Genomic DNA, 14,502 nt, shown 5'->3' on the forward strand with positions numbered 1-14,502 from the left:
TCCCAAACCTTTCATCCTTCTCCCTCCCCCTGTGGCTGTATTTGCTGGGCAGTGAAAAGTGCTTCCCCAGCCTCCTTCGTTCAGGCTGCTGTGCTGGACACAGTGAGAAACCCAGGGACGGAGAAAGGTGGTGCCAGAAGGCCTTGCCGCTGCCCACCGTCCCCTCCCCCTGAAACGAGCTCTGAGCCCCCCAGCCTGCCCAAGCCGCCTAGCTGTCTGGGCTGCGGCCCAGACAAGCAAAGGCGCCTTGACCGACAACAAGCCTCAGTTGTGTTGAGCCTGTGGGGGAAATGCTTTCTGGAGCCCAGGCATCTCCTCTGAGAACACCTGTGCCTCCTGCGCTCCCGTCTGGCCTGGGCCTTTTGGCACAGGGGCCGCTGCATTCCAGCCAGCAGGCTGAGGGGTAGAGTGGGGGGTGCGAGGGGGCTGAGGGGGCTGTGGTCACTTTAAGGGGCACGGACTCCAGTCTGCCCCTTTAAGGCCCCGAGTTGACTCAGGGTCTCCCACGGCCTGGCCAGGTTAAATTTGCCCTGACAGGAGCTTTCTGAAGTGGTCTGCAGAAGTGGGACAGGGAACCCATGGTCTCTCTTCTTACCTGGTTCTCGATGCTTCAGGAGGGGGACAGTATGGGTTTCTCTTACGGGGTCAGTTCTCGATCATGAGTCCCCACTGTCTGTCGATTGCCTAGCCATTGATGGTGATGACGGTGAGAATGAGGATGCCGGACACTTACGGAGTGCCAGCTACGTGCCAAGCACTATGCTGAACCCTTGCATTAAGATCTCCTTTAATCTTCCCAAATAGGTACTGTCACCACCTTGACTTACAAGTAAGGAAACAGAGGGGTGGTCAGTCCTAGAGCGGGAGCTTCTTGCTGACACAGGGCTGACGCAGGGACAACAGAAGCTGAGAAGACAAAGTCCAGGCCATATGTGACTAGAGCTGAGCCAGCTGTTTTGAGTGGACAGGCCTGCTTGTCCCCCGTGGGCTATGGTCTGGGCCACTCCCAGAGGAAGGGGCAGTGCAGTGTGAGGAGAGGGTCTGCTTTCCTGCCTCCGAACGGAGGGTGTTTGGACTAGCCACTCTTCCCTTCGTAGACCCTCCTTAGAGAGTCACTTAGAATCTCTTGGTAGTCTTGAGCTGGGGAAGGGGGGGGGGAGTGGACAGAACTTTCCAGCAACTGGTCCAGGCTGGTGTAGGAGTGGGGTGGGGTAGCACACCATATTGCAGTCATTTTTGTGGCTAGATCTCATCACTGGATAAGCAGGCAAAAGGTTTGACCTGACAGCCGGCTACAAGCCAGATGCCAGATTGCTCCAACTGGCCCGGCCGCGGTGGCCCCTGCATATAATTCAGAGACACCATCGTGTTGGGTGTGGTTTTGATGACAAGCGGAAGTGCCGTCCCACTTCTGTCACTGCGAGTTGAGGGCAGCTGGGAGGCAGGGTGGGTGAAGAGTGGCCTGTGGCGTGGGAAGCCCAGTTTTGCCCCTTTTCATCATCCCCACTTCTGCTGGGTCATCGTGTTAGTGGTGGAGTAGCCCTGGGGAATATCTGGCTCCGGAGTCTCCAGGCGGAGCTCCAGAGGTCTGCGTGGAAGGCAGAGGGTTGGAGGCCACAGGGCTCAGCCCCCCAGCGTCGTCTTACCTCTGCTCTACTGGAACAGCTCCCCTGGCTCTTGTTTTATAAATCTATTAGAGATTTAACTCATAAGTTTTCTGTGGCTGTTTTTAAAGGTTAGAAAACATTGTTCTAGAGTATCTGTTTCCCATTTTACAGACAAGAAATGTGAGGCTGCAGGAGGGCACAGGCTACAGGCTTGCCCAAGGTTAGACAGCTCATGAGCAGCTCGTCCGGTCTGGAATGCTGGCCTGCCGGCCGGGCCCTGGACCTTCCTAGTGGTGCGGCCCTGGTCTGCACCTGTGTTCCCGCTTGGTGGCATCTCAGCTCCTCATTCTGCCTCTCACCCAGGCATAGCTGTTTGTCCCCCAGCCCCTCTGGTTTTGGTTTTAACCTTTTCATTCCTTCCAGAGGGTCTGCTTCCCTCTCTTTCCTGGGTCTGGGTCGGGCCCATCCTGGGGTGGCTGTGGGAGGCTGGCAGTAAGCACATTACTTCCACTACTCGAGCCCACATTCTGGCCCGTGGACACCTCAGCCCTGACCCCAGATAAGCCACACGCTGCTTTCACCCCATTGCCTCCCTTGCCTCAAAGCCATCCCTAACCAGAGGACTCCCTTTCCTCTGCTGGTGGTAACAGCAGGTTTGGAGCCCCGGGTCCCCTTGTCTCCACACCCCCAGGAGAGTCTCTTTCCCTAAAGCTTTGGGGGTGTCTATGAAGGTCCATAGTGTTGTGCAAGCTATAGCCCTGTGGCGTGGTGTGGCCCTCTGGTCCCCACCTCAACCTGCCCCAGCTCAGTCCCACCACCCGTTCCCTGTTTGCTTCAGACATGCAGAGCTGCGGTGCTAGGTACAAGCCAAGTGCCTTGCATGCCCCTGTGTTGCAGAAAGCTGTTTGGGGCCCCTGGCCTTGATTAGAAGATGCAGATTGGGTGGGTGATGCTATGGGTCCTCCTTCAGGCCCCAGCTGCCCCCGCCAGCCCTGGTCTGGCTCACCACGGGACCCAATTCAGAGGCCTCTTTTGTGTGACTCGCACAGAGCAGCCCAGCTCACCGTTCCCACATGCCGAAGTTTCCCTGCCATTCACTGGGAAGGCTGAAAAGCCCTCAGCTAATTGCGTTGGGCTGAAAATTACCACTTCCCTGCATGCGTTCCCCTGCTGCTGGGGACATTTGTGTCACTGCTGTATTTAGGGGGAACAAAGGCCCCCTGTGGGGAGAGCCCAGGTACGAATGTGGGGTGGGGGGAGTAATTGCAGACTCTCCAGGTGAAAGCCCCTGTTAAACTTCAGTAAGTCAATTAGGCTGTGGGGGGAGGGCCAGGACCCCACAATAAACTGTTCCCACTAAGCAATTAAAGAAAATCATTTTAGCTTTGAGGAGAGAAACTGCTTATTAGAAATTTTGTGGGTCCCCCTTCTTCCCTACCTCAACTCCCTCCCCTTGGGGATGAAACAACAAAACGCCTTCCTCAATAGAAGTGTTTCTCCTCCTCCCACTCATTGTGTGGCCTGAAAGCACGCACTGTGGGAGGGCAGAGGGAGGGCCAGAGACAGGCCGAAGCGGGGAAAATGGCAGGGGCTGAACACCTGGGCTGACTAGACATCACCACTGCCCAGGAAGGTTGGGGAGAGGGACTCCGTGGGTGTGGAGCCCCCCTCAGCAGTGCTGAGGGCACAGGGCATGGGTGTGTATGTGTAGGGTGCACATGTGCCCAGGGAACTGCTTTCCTCTGCTCCTGGGGCAGCAGGGGTGTACCTGCGTGAGTATGTGTGCACCATCCTGGCTGCTCCCTCACCAAAAGGAACAAACACAGGCTCTGTATGTGTACCTGCTTCCACGTGTCTTCTCAGCACAGGATGGCAAGGCCAAGACTGCCCTGCTGGCCGTGCCCCTCTTCCCAAGGCTGTGACTGAGCCCATGTTCTCTTTCCTCCGGGAGCCAAATACCAGTACCTGGGGCTGAGCCACAGCATAGCTTTCCGCTTGCGACCTTCAACAACTGAGGGCTGGATGGCCAGCAGCCGCCTGCCGGCCCTGGGCTGGGAAGGGGCTGGGGGGAGGACTGAATGGACATGCTGATCTCCTGTGTTCTTCCTCCTGTTGCTTGGGTGGGGGTGAGGTGCGGAGACTCATTGGAAATCAGTGGCCTGGGATGCTTTCTTGATGTGCAGCTTGGCTGAAAGGGCTTATGGTGGGAGTCTCCAGGTGACACCAACTGCCCCGCCCCGCCCCCTCTCTGTGGGCAGCGCAGGTTGGAAAGATGGGTTGATCTTATCTGGGGAGGGTGATGGGGAGGGAGGTAGACCTACACATCCAAAGTCTATAATTTGGTTAGTTATAGACTCATGCGCACACGTGCACCACAGGTCACAGGCAGCGTAAGTGCCACACTCAGCTGCCCCCAGCCTTGGTACTTTAGGAGAGGACCTGGTGGCGCTGATGGTGGGCATGGCGGAGAGTCAGGTACCGCCCTGGCCCCAGTGCTTCCCTCTGGCTTATGATGTGTTTGGCTTTCACTCCAATGTTCCAGAAAGGTGAAATCAAACATCAAGGGGTTGACTTTTCCCAGAAAACAAATATGTCGAGTTATTTGCCTAGCAAGGGGCCTTAGGAGGTAGAAGTTGGTGCCTACAGGCTGCCAGTGGGAGGCAAGGGCTGTTGACAAAGTCCTGAGCAGGACTGTGGAGGTAAGGGTTTATGGGGGCGAACACTGGTTAGCATTTGGGGGTCTTGGGGTGTGTGGAGTAGCTCAGAGAGGAGCGAGAATGGGCTCCACATGGTGGCTTCCTATAAAGAGGTGGGTTTTCGGAGGAACCTGAAGCTCAAATACTGGTCATGTTTTGCTTCAGTTTTTTATATGTACGTATCCATACCTGTATTCGAATGTAGCTATAGATATAGATACATACACATAAGTGTCTATTTATGTAATATATAGTGCTACATTTATAGAGTTTTTATATGACATGATATCATTTATTATTTTATGTTCCAGAATGTGGTTTACCATGTATGGGTGGGCCTTGGTTTCCTCACACCTAATTTCTGATTTATGACTTCGATGTCTTTCTGACCTAGGCCAACTCCATTAAAAAAAGGGAGTAAGAGGCTCTTTTCGGACTGCTTTAGGTTGTGTGGGGCTCTTTGATTTTTTTGTTTTCAAGAAAAACAGAATGTTACGTGCCGTGTGTGAGTTTTCTGTTTGGCCCTCCTGCACGTGTGTGTGTGTGTGTGTCACTGAATCACTGGAGGGCCTCAGCAGTGGAATATTCGAGTTTGCTCATTGGCCACATTTACTTTTCCCTTGGCTTTTGGGTCGTTGGCCTTGGGGTGGGGTAGGAGAGGGATAAAAGAAGTTGCAACAAAGGAGTTGCTTGGGGTTAAGTTTTAACTGTGTGCACATAGTTTTAAACTTTTAATTCTGGAAAATTTCAAATGTACACAGAGAAACATGGTAAAATTAAGTTTTCATCCCTAGTTTAATTATTCTGTTTGTCCTTAATTCAAACTAGATAAATACCTGGAAAGTATCTTTAAGTTGCTCATGTCTCAGGTGCCTGGCACTATCGTTGCTGAAATAGAAGGGTCTGAGAGCAGACCAGACTCCTTCCCACCACAGTGAGCCTCTCGGTTTCCAGCAGAACTTTCACTTTCATCCGTCTGTAGAAAAGGATCCAGGAGGCTGGCTCCCTGAAGACCAAGGCCTTCTCACTGAGAAATGGTCATCCCACTCCTCTAACAGCCTCGTTATCTGCTGTTGTGTGGACCATGTCCTCGCCGACTGCTGGGAGTGGGAGAAGAGATTTTTTCCCTGGTCCAGGTGTAAGAACACACTCCAGCTTGTACTGCCCTGTTTTAACTGTTCTCCTAGTAGACCCACCAGCTATTGATTTCATGGTTGGGGGGATCTCTTCTTAGCCAGGCCTCAAGGTGTCCAATAGGTGTCCGACAAAGCCCTTTGCTCATCCATCAGTGGGGACATTCATATGGGTGAGAAACCCATCAGCTACTGAATGAGGCATTGGAGTAGTCAGGACAAATTGGTCGTAAGTGACAGAAACCAAATTCACATTTACTTAAATAAAACTGGAAATGTTTGGCTAATGAAATCCAAGGGCAGAGCGGAGCAACCAAGTCAGAGAAAGCACAAGTACAGCTGGGCCCAGTGGAAACTGGCCTCAGAAGCCACAGTGCTGCCAGGACTTCCTATTTCTGGGGCATTCATCTTTCTTTCTTCCTGCATCTTAGCTTCCTTCTCCCAACTGACCAGCTTATTGCTTAAGTCATGGAAAGTGATGGGCATCCAAGAATCTCAGGGCAGAGGCCCATTGGCCCAGCTTGGGTCAGCTGCCCACCCTTTGATCAATTAACTGTGGCCAGAGGATGGAGAATGTGTAAGAACAGGGGAAGTCTCTCATGAATCACATGTATGGAGGGATGGTGTAGGGCAGCAGAGCAATAGGGCTTACTATTTTTATAGAGGCCAGATTGCTCCAGGTCATCCAGTCCCAAAGTGTCTCTGTGGATGGTACTGCCTTTAATCTCTGCTTCCTCACTTCATTACTGGTCTGCTGATCAGAGATTCTTCCTTTATCAACTGTTGATGGTGTCCTTAGAAAAACCTGCCACTTTCCTAGTAGGACATGTACAGGAGAAAGACCCTGAGTGTGAAGGGGGTCTTTTGTACAGGGGAAAAGACATGTGAAGCTGAACAAGTGAGCACCCTCCCTTTGGGATAGACAGAGACCGGAGCCAAGTCCTGATCTGGCCGGTCCTCCTCCAGAGGCAAATGACCAGCACGCAGCCTCAGGTAGACTCTACGGGCACAGTTTACCTCGAGGAGCTGGATGGGAGATAGAGCCTCCTGCCTCTCCCCTCCTTAGTGCCATTGTCAAGAGGGCAGGAAATCTTGGGGAGGAACAGAGTTCAAGGTCATAATTCCTGGTGCTGCTAACTAATCTGGAAATCAGGAAGTTCCTCAGATCTTCATCTTCCTGAAGAGCCCTGTGGTGGAAGTCTTGCGTAAAAGGACATCAGCACCCTCACTTTTATACTCTCTCCAGCCTCGTAGCTTTTCCATTTCCCCATGTGGTGGAAGTCTCCCTCTGTGTGGCCACCATGAGGACTCTGGGGCCCTTGTCATCTCCCATCACAGGGAAGGAGTTCACACAAGAGTTTTTTTTCTTTAAAAAATTGTATTTATTTTTTAGAGAGAGGGAAAGGGAGGAAGAAAGGGACAGAAACATTGATATGTAAGAGACATTTTGGTTCACAGACCTGTGCTCAATCCACTAAACCAAACCAGCCAGGGCAACGTAAGAGTTATTGGTTGGATTTGCACACCAAGGTATGGTGCTGGCTCTCCTCTACAATGAACACCTTTTTTTCTTGAGGAATAGGTTTTACTTACACACAGTCCCTCTCTTTTCTGCCTGTCACGGATCATACATCTGTAACCCTGTTGTGTGTGATTCATGTTGCGTAGAAGCCCTATAGGTCTACCAACTCTCCATGACACCTCTTCCCTCTCCTTAACATCCTTCACTCTTGGGCAGTAGCCTTCAGGGTAATGGTGGAAAATGCAGCAGTAATCAGACCAGGGTGAGGAGTGTAGAACTTCACCTTTCCTTCCCCTTCCTCTGTCGTAATGGGAGAGAAGTGGTCCAGGGATAGACGGAGGTGGTGAACCTGTAAGTCATAAGTCAACACTCACGCCCTCTGCCTCCCTTTTTTTTCCAGCTTGCTGGATGTCACTGTGAGACTCCTTTTCATTGGTGGGTCATCAGGGCCTCTCTTACTTTAAGCCTGGCAAGAGTTAGGAGGCCAGTGGATGAGAAAGGCCGGTGGAAGCCAGTACACTTTGATGCTTGCTCCACGCTGGTGCATATGGAACACTGAGAATAAAAATCAGTGGACCAATGTCTAGGGACTCCATTGCTGGTCTAAATGTTGCACCGGGTCAGGGACGTAGGATCCGTGGATCATAGGTCACGCAGATTTCTCTTTGACCTGTTTCATCTCCTCTGCCCTATTTCTCCTGCCCAAGTCTGGATTGAGTCTGAGTCTCAGCGTTCCTCTGTGGTTTGTTAGTGTGGGTATGTTTAAAAGAGTCAGACTTGAAAATAAATCTGTCGTCTTGGTGTCCTGACTCTCTGTGTGGCTTGCTGGTCAAGCTCTACTTTCCTCTCTGCAGAGCCGTAGTCGATCCTAATGGTTCTCATCGTCCTTCCATCTCATGCCTTTATCCAAGTGACAGCCACTTATGGTACATTCATTAGCAAATCTGAAAAAAACACCAGAGTGTCTGGCCTTAGTCTTCCCAGTAATCACCAGACCACGTGAGCTGCCCGTGCCCAGTAGAAGACATTAGTAGCATGGTAGCCCAAGTCTTGGGCTGGCCACTACCCTGATGTCAAAATTGACCACCTAAAAGGAAAAGTGATTTGTTTTGAAGCTGGAAATACATATTTTGTGCTTCAGGCCGAGGTAGCCATAGCTGCGACAGTCATTGAGTACCCAGTACACACAGGCACTGTTGTGAGGTACGCCGTCATCTCTGCCTCTGTTGGGCTCCCAGGGGAGTTCAGAAGCCCACCTGTTTAAAGAAGCTTGTTGTTCACCCCTTTACAGAAAGAGTAGTTATGAAGCAGAAGTTTAGGGGGGAAGTACTCTAAGGACAGGGTGAAATCTGTGAAATTCTCAGAGGCAACTGTTTCTTAACCACTTGGAAGCCCTCCAGGTGCAGGGTCTATGTCAAGGCTGTGAGCCGGGTTCAAGATGGAGCCAACCGACTCCTTGGTTTGTGTGATATTATTCCTAAACTAAACTTGGGTATTCAGCATTCAGTGTACTGCCAGTATGCGACCCTTCTTTCAGGCAACTTCAAAATGAATATTATTATTACTATCTTTCTTTTAATTTCTCATTTTCTATTTTGTTTTACTTTTTACCTAAGTAATATATAAATATGTTCAATTGTACAAAGTTCAAGCAGCTTAAAGTACACAGACTATAAAGTAAAACTCCACTTCAGTTTCCTGCGCCCCCTCACCACACTGCTCTTGTAGGAAGCCCGGTATGTGTCACTCTGGACCTTGTAATGTGAAGCAAATATCAGACACATACAGCTTCACAAATATGGCGTATGTACATTCACACACAAGTGTAGGGTTCTGCTTTGTTTTCGGCTCACGTTATGCATTTGTTGTGCAACTTGAATTCTTCCCCTACCCGTGTGGTGCAGAGGTCCAGTGCTGTCAGAACACGCATCTCGGCCACATCCCTTTTACTGCTGCATTCTGGTTCGGAGAAGGTGGGCGCACCGCTGTTTACTTAGCCATCCAACTACTGATGGGCACTTAGGTTGTTTCTGGCGGTTTGCTATCATAAACAGCGCCATAGGACAAGCCTGTGTATTTGCCTGTTTGTGCATGTAATCAGATATTTTTTGAGGAAAGATACTGAGAAAAGACTTGCTGGATTGAGGGATAAGTGCATTTAAAAGAAGCTTTTAGATGCTGCCAAATTGCCACCCAGTGGGACTGTATCAGGTTATATGCCTACCTATAAACCGTGTCTACAAGTACCTATTTTCTCTTACACTTATCAGCCCTCTGTGTGATATCAGTTAAAAAATTTTTTGCTCTTCTAAAGGGTAAAAAAATGATACCTCATTTGGGAACTATGTATAAAATATAATTACAAGCTGAATTCTGCAGCCTAAGTGGCTGAGATCAAACCATGAGTCCTCCCACCTACTAGCTGTGTGACCTTGATGAGTTACTTGACCACTCTGTTCCTCAGTTTCCTCATGGAAATTTTATCATGGGAAATTTAAGCCCTGGCTGATGTGGTTCAGTGGATTGAGAGCTGGCATGCAAACCAAAAGGTCTCCAGTTCGATTCCCAGTCAGGCCACATGCCTGAGTTTCGAGCTGGGTCCCCAGTTGGGGGGCGTGCGAGAGGCAACCCATTGATGTTTCATTCCCACATCAATGTCTTTCTTTCTCCCTTCCACGCTATCTAAAAGTAAATAATAAAATATTTTTATAAAATTTTAAAATGTACTCAAGTAAGTGATCCTCTTGTAGTTCATAAGTGTGCTGACTGGGTGTTCACACTGTGGTGTGACAAACCTTGTTATGGCATTAGCCCATGACCCATCTGACATGAAAAAAAATGTACCAAAGTAGGATAAGTATCAATTTTTTGCCATTTGCTTCAATTCTGCCCACATAACTTTCCTTTTCCATATTATTTTATAGCAAATACCAGACATATAAATAAGTATTTCACTGTATATTCCAAAAGACAGTGATGCTTTTAAAATGTACTTATAAATCCTATTATCATACTTAGAAAAATATCAGCTCTGGCTGGTGTGGCTCAGTGGACTGAGTGCTGCTGGGAACTGAGAGGTTGCCAGTTCGATTCCCCATCAGGGCACGTGCCTGGGTTGTGGGCCGGGCCCCTGGTTGGGGGCACGTGGCAGGCAACTGACTGATGTATCTCTCACACATCAGTGTTTCCCTGCCTCTCTCTCTCCCTCCCTTCCCCTCTCTCTGAAAATAAATAAATAAGATATTTTTTAAAATACCAAATTTGTAGGAATGTTTTATTATTAAATGAGTTAATCCGTGTGAAGTGTTTAAACGGTACTAGGAAGTTTAACATTACTGCATATGTTTTTCTGGCCATTTATACTTGTTTCTATAAATTACTTATTGGAATTTTTTCTCATCTACTTTTTCGTTGTTATTTATAAGATCTTTTTATATGTTCTCAGTATCAACCTTTTAACTGTGATATATGTATTCGATTGTTCCTCTCAGCTTGTTCACAGTGTCCCCTGTTACACGGGAGTTTTTTTATCATTTGGAGGCTAGTTCTGTCATCTTTACCTTCGTGGCTTCAAAGTTTTGTCTGGGCTTAACAACCTCTTTCCTACTCCCGGATTATAAATATTTTCCTATATTGTCTTCTAATACTTTAATGTTTTTGTGTAGTTTTAAAAATGTTTATGTTTTTAATCCATCTGGAATTGGTGTCTACTGTGAGGCAGGGCTTCAATTTTAGTTTATTTTCCAAATGTGTGTCCTGTGGTCTCTATACCATTTACTGATTAATTCAGTATTCATCCACTGTCTTTAAAGGCCACATTTAGGATCTACTAATTTCCCACAAATACATGAATACAGCTTTGGATTCTTTATTCTGATCCGTTGATCTATTTGTTTCTTCCAGCATGAATTTCATAATATAGCTTCATAGTATGTTTGATATCGAGCAACTTCTTTCTCATTGTTCTTTTAAAAATATTTTTGCTTATTCTTATGTATTTCCTCTTCAAGATGAATTTTATGGTCAATTGATTAAGTAGAATCTGGCGTGGATGGGACTCTGGTGGATTTGTAGACCAGTAAGGGGAGAGCCGACGGTTCTGTTGTCTCGGGCCTCACACCCAGGAACATGGCGAGTCTCTCTGCTTGGCCAGCAGCTCTGTCTCCGTGTGTAAAGCTTCACAGTTTTTACAGTGGGGCTGTTTTTGTTTTGTTAGGGTTATTCTTTGCTATTTACAGTTTCTTCATTCTTTTGTGTGTGTGTGTGTGTGTGTGTGAATAGATTTCTAATTACCTTTTGATCAGGGATTGCTGGTGTATAATAATGGCTAACATCTGTGGGTATTTGCTGTGTTCTGTACACTGTTTTGAGCATCTATCTTATCTCATATAATTTTTTCTTATATAATTTTTACAACAAGCTTATGCATAAGTCCTCTTATTATTTCTCCTTTACAGATAAATAAGCTGGGCCTTAGAGAGGCTAAAGAACTCCCGAGACCACTAGGCAGCAGAGCCAGCAGCCCCGAGCCCGCACTGGTTTCCACTGCCCAGCACAGCACGCCGACTGCTCAGCCAACCCTGGTTTTTGTTGTAATAGAGTTTCAGTTGAGTCTTTTGGATTTTTAGGTAGATGATTATATTGTCTGTAAATAAGGACCATTTTTATGTCTTCTTTTTCCATGCCTCTTGTCGGATACCTAGTTTTGTGAATATCATCTCATCAGTTCCCAGGAAGTCTGACCCAGTCCATTTCGCCTTTGGCACTGGAACACATTGCCATTTCTTTCTCTAGGGAGTGGATGAAGCAGTGTTTAGAGGCCACGTGCATGGAAAATAGAGGATAGAAACTCTTCTCCTTGCGGCCCAACACATTTCTTGTTAAGTTCAATAGATTGAATGAATGCGTATGTTATTCCATTGTACCGTGAATGTTTGTTTTTGATGTACATGATTTTTTTTCCTATTAATTTTGGTCTTCCATTGCTCAAGTTCCTAAGTTTCTGTTTCTTGAGTGGAGTAGGTGCATTGGGGCAGAACATCCTCCTCTTATCTAGCCTGAGCCTCGGACTTCAAGGGCCAGGCTGACCTTTTACCACTGGTGACAGTGGAGAAGAACCATTTTGTGTTTCTGTGGAGGCGTCTGCCAGCTGCAGGGCTGCTCTCCTCCATGGGGAAGCAGAAGTCCTGTTTTGGTGGCCCTCGTTCATTAGAGCTGCTGTGTGCGGGTAGGCATCAGGAACCTCGGCCTGGGGGGGTGTCGCTGTGTGTGAGAGAGAGACAGAGAGATGTGACTGGGAGAGATGACATGTGAGAAGAGCCTCTGCCCGCTGAGGGTCCCGAGTCAGTCCTGCCCCCTCTTGGCCAGTGCCTCATTGGGAGAAAGAGGCCAGGAGAGCCCTTCGCTTCTGATCCGGGGCTTTCTGTCTGTCCCAAAGCTTCAGCCCAAGGGGTGCCAGGGCCACCTTTGCTGACACGTTCTCCAGCAGGCAGCTCACTGTTGGGCTCACCTGCTCTTGGCCATGGGCCAGCAGACAAGAGTGCCTGGTTTTGTAGTTTTCTCCTACAGGACGTAAATAATGTTTTTCCCTTAAAAAAGTAGCACACGCTTATTAATGAAGATTTGGAAAATAAAGAAAATTTAAGAGAAGGAAGAATTGCTAATCACTCTGTTGCCCCAACACAATCACTTCTAGCATTTTAGTATGTCTCCTTTCACTCTTCCCTCTTCTGTGTGCAGGCTGTTTTTTTTATTGTATTGGTTTCAGGTGTATGAAATAATGATTTGGTATCTGTGCACACTATAAAATGCTGACCACAATAAGTCTAGTTACCAGTTGTCACCATACATAGTTACAATTTTTTCTTCTGATAAGAACTTGTAAGGTTTACTTTCTTTTTTAAAAAATACATTTTATTGATTATGCCATTACAGTTGTTCTATTCCCCCCTTCATTCCCCTCTACCCTGCACACCCCTCCCCCACCATTCTCCCCCCCCTTAGTTTATAACCACGTGTCTCAAGTTCTTTAGATTCTATATTTCCCCTACTATTCTTGCCCCCCTATTTTCTACCTACTCTCTATGCTATTTATTTTCTGTACTTTCTCCCCCCTTCTCCTCCTCATGTCCCTGTTACTAACCCTCCATGTGATCTTCATTTCTATGGTTCTGCTCCTAATCTAGCTGTCCTCTTAGTTAATTTTAGGCGTGGTTGTTAATAACTGTGAGTTTGCTGTCCTTTCACTGTTCATATTTTTTATCTTCTTTTTCTTAGATAAGTCCCTTTAACATTTCATATAATAAGGGCTTGGTGATGATGAACTCCTTTAACTTGACCTTATCTGAGAAGCACTTTATCTGCCCTTCCATTCTAAATGAAAGCTTTGCTGGATAGAGCAATCTTGGCTGTAGGTCTTTGGATTTCATGACTTGGAATACTTCTTTCCAGCTCCTTCTTGCCTGTAAGGTCTCTTTTGAGAAATCAGCTGACAGTCTGATGGGCTCTCCTTTGTAGGTGACTGTCCCCTTATCTCTTGCTGCTTCTAGAATTCTCTCCTTCATTTTAATCTTGGCTAATGTAATTATGATGTGCCTTGGTGTGTTCCTTCTTGGCTCCAACTTCTTTGGGACTCTCTGAGCTTGCTGGATTTCCTGGAAGTCTATTTCCTTTGCCAGATTGGAGAAGTTCTCCTTTATTATTTGTTCAGATAAGTTTTCCACTCGTGGCTGTACCTCTTCCCCTTCTGGTACCCCTATAATTCGGATGTTGGAGTGTATAAAGATGTTTTGGAGTTTCCTAAGCCTCTCCTCATTTTTTTGAATTCTTATTTCTTCATATTTTTCTGTTTGGTCATGTTTTTCTTCCTCTGGTCCACTCCCTTGATTTGAGTCCCAGTTTCCTTTCCATCACTATTGGCTTCCTGTGTATTTTCCTTCATTTCAATTAGTTTAACCTTCATCCGTTCCTCTAATTTGTGACTAAAATCAACCAGTTCTGTGAGCATCCTGATCACCAGTATTTTGAACTGTGCATCTGATAGGTTGGCTATTTCTTGGTTGCTTAGAGTTATTGGCTCTGGGGCTTTGAGTTCTTCTTGAGCCATATTTTGGACTGTTCGTGCCTGTTACATATGAGGAGCGGAGCCCTAGGAGTTCATCAGGGCGGGGCAACTCAGTCTCTGGGTTGTGATGCTGTATGTGGGGGCAGGGTCAGAGAGGGGCAATGGCTCTCCCCTCTGCTGCTTCCCCTCCGCTGGGGCCTGCACGCCGCCTTGCACCCTCACTGGGTCCGCCCCTTGCTACCCCACACCTGGGATCCACCAACAGCTGCCTGCACGCCTGAGTTGGTCCAGGGGATCTTTCCTGCCCAACCTGCTCCACCTCTGGCTCCACCCCTCTTACCAGTCTGGCTGAATGGTTCATTGTTGTCGAACTTCCGTATAGTTCAATTTTCTGTGTTTTGGGTGCGTTTTTGTTACTAAAACTTTGTTGTCTTTAAATTTGGTTGTGTGAGGAGGCACAGTGTTTTCACCCATGCCTCCA

At 47.6% G+C, this 14,502-nt stretch overlaps 1 protein-coding gene and 1 pseudogene across 2 annotated transcripts in view; both read left to right on the forward strand.

Annotated features, from left to right (window-relative positions):
* FBXW4 (F-box and WD repeat domain containing 4) overlaps window positions 1-14,502 on the forward strand; it is a 74,054-nt gene that overhangs the window by 42,498 nt on the left and 17,054 nt on the right. The window lies entirely within an intron of this gene.
* On the forward strand, window positions 9,697-9,787 carry LOC118999562 (uncharacterized; annotated as a pseudogene).

Source organism: Sturnira hondurensis, unplaced genomic scaffold (assembly GCF_014824575.4).
Source record: "Sturnira hondurensis isolate 20B ecotype Veracruz unplaced genomic scaffold, ASM1482457v3 Scaffold0014854, whole genome shotgun sequence".
In the NCBI taxonomy this organism is placed as follows: domain Eukaryota; kingdom Metazoa; phylum Chordata; class Mammalia; order Chiroptera; family Phyllostomidae; genus Sturnira; species Sturnira hondurensis.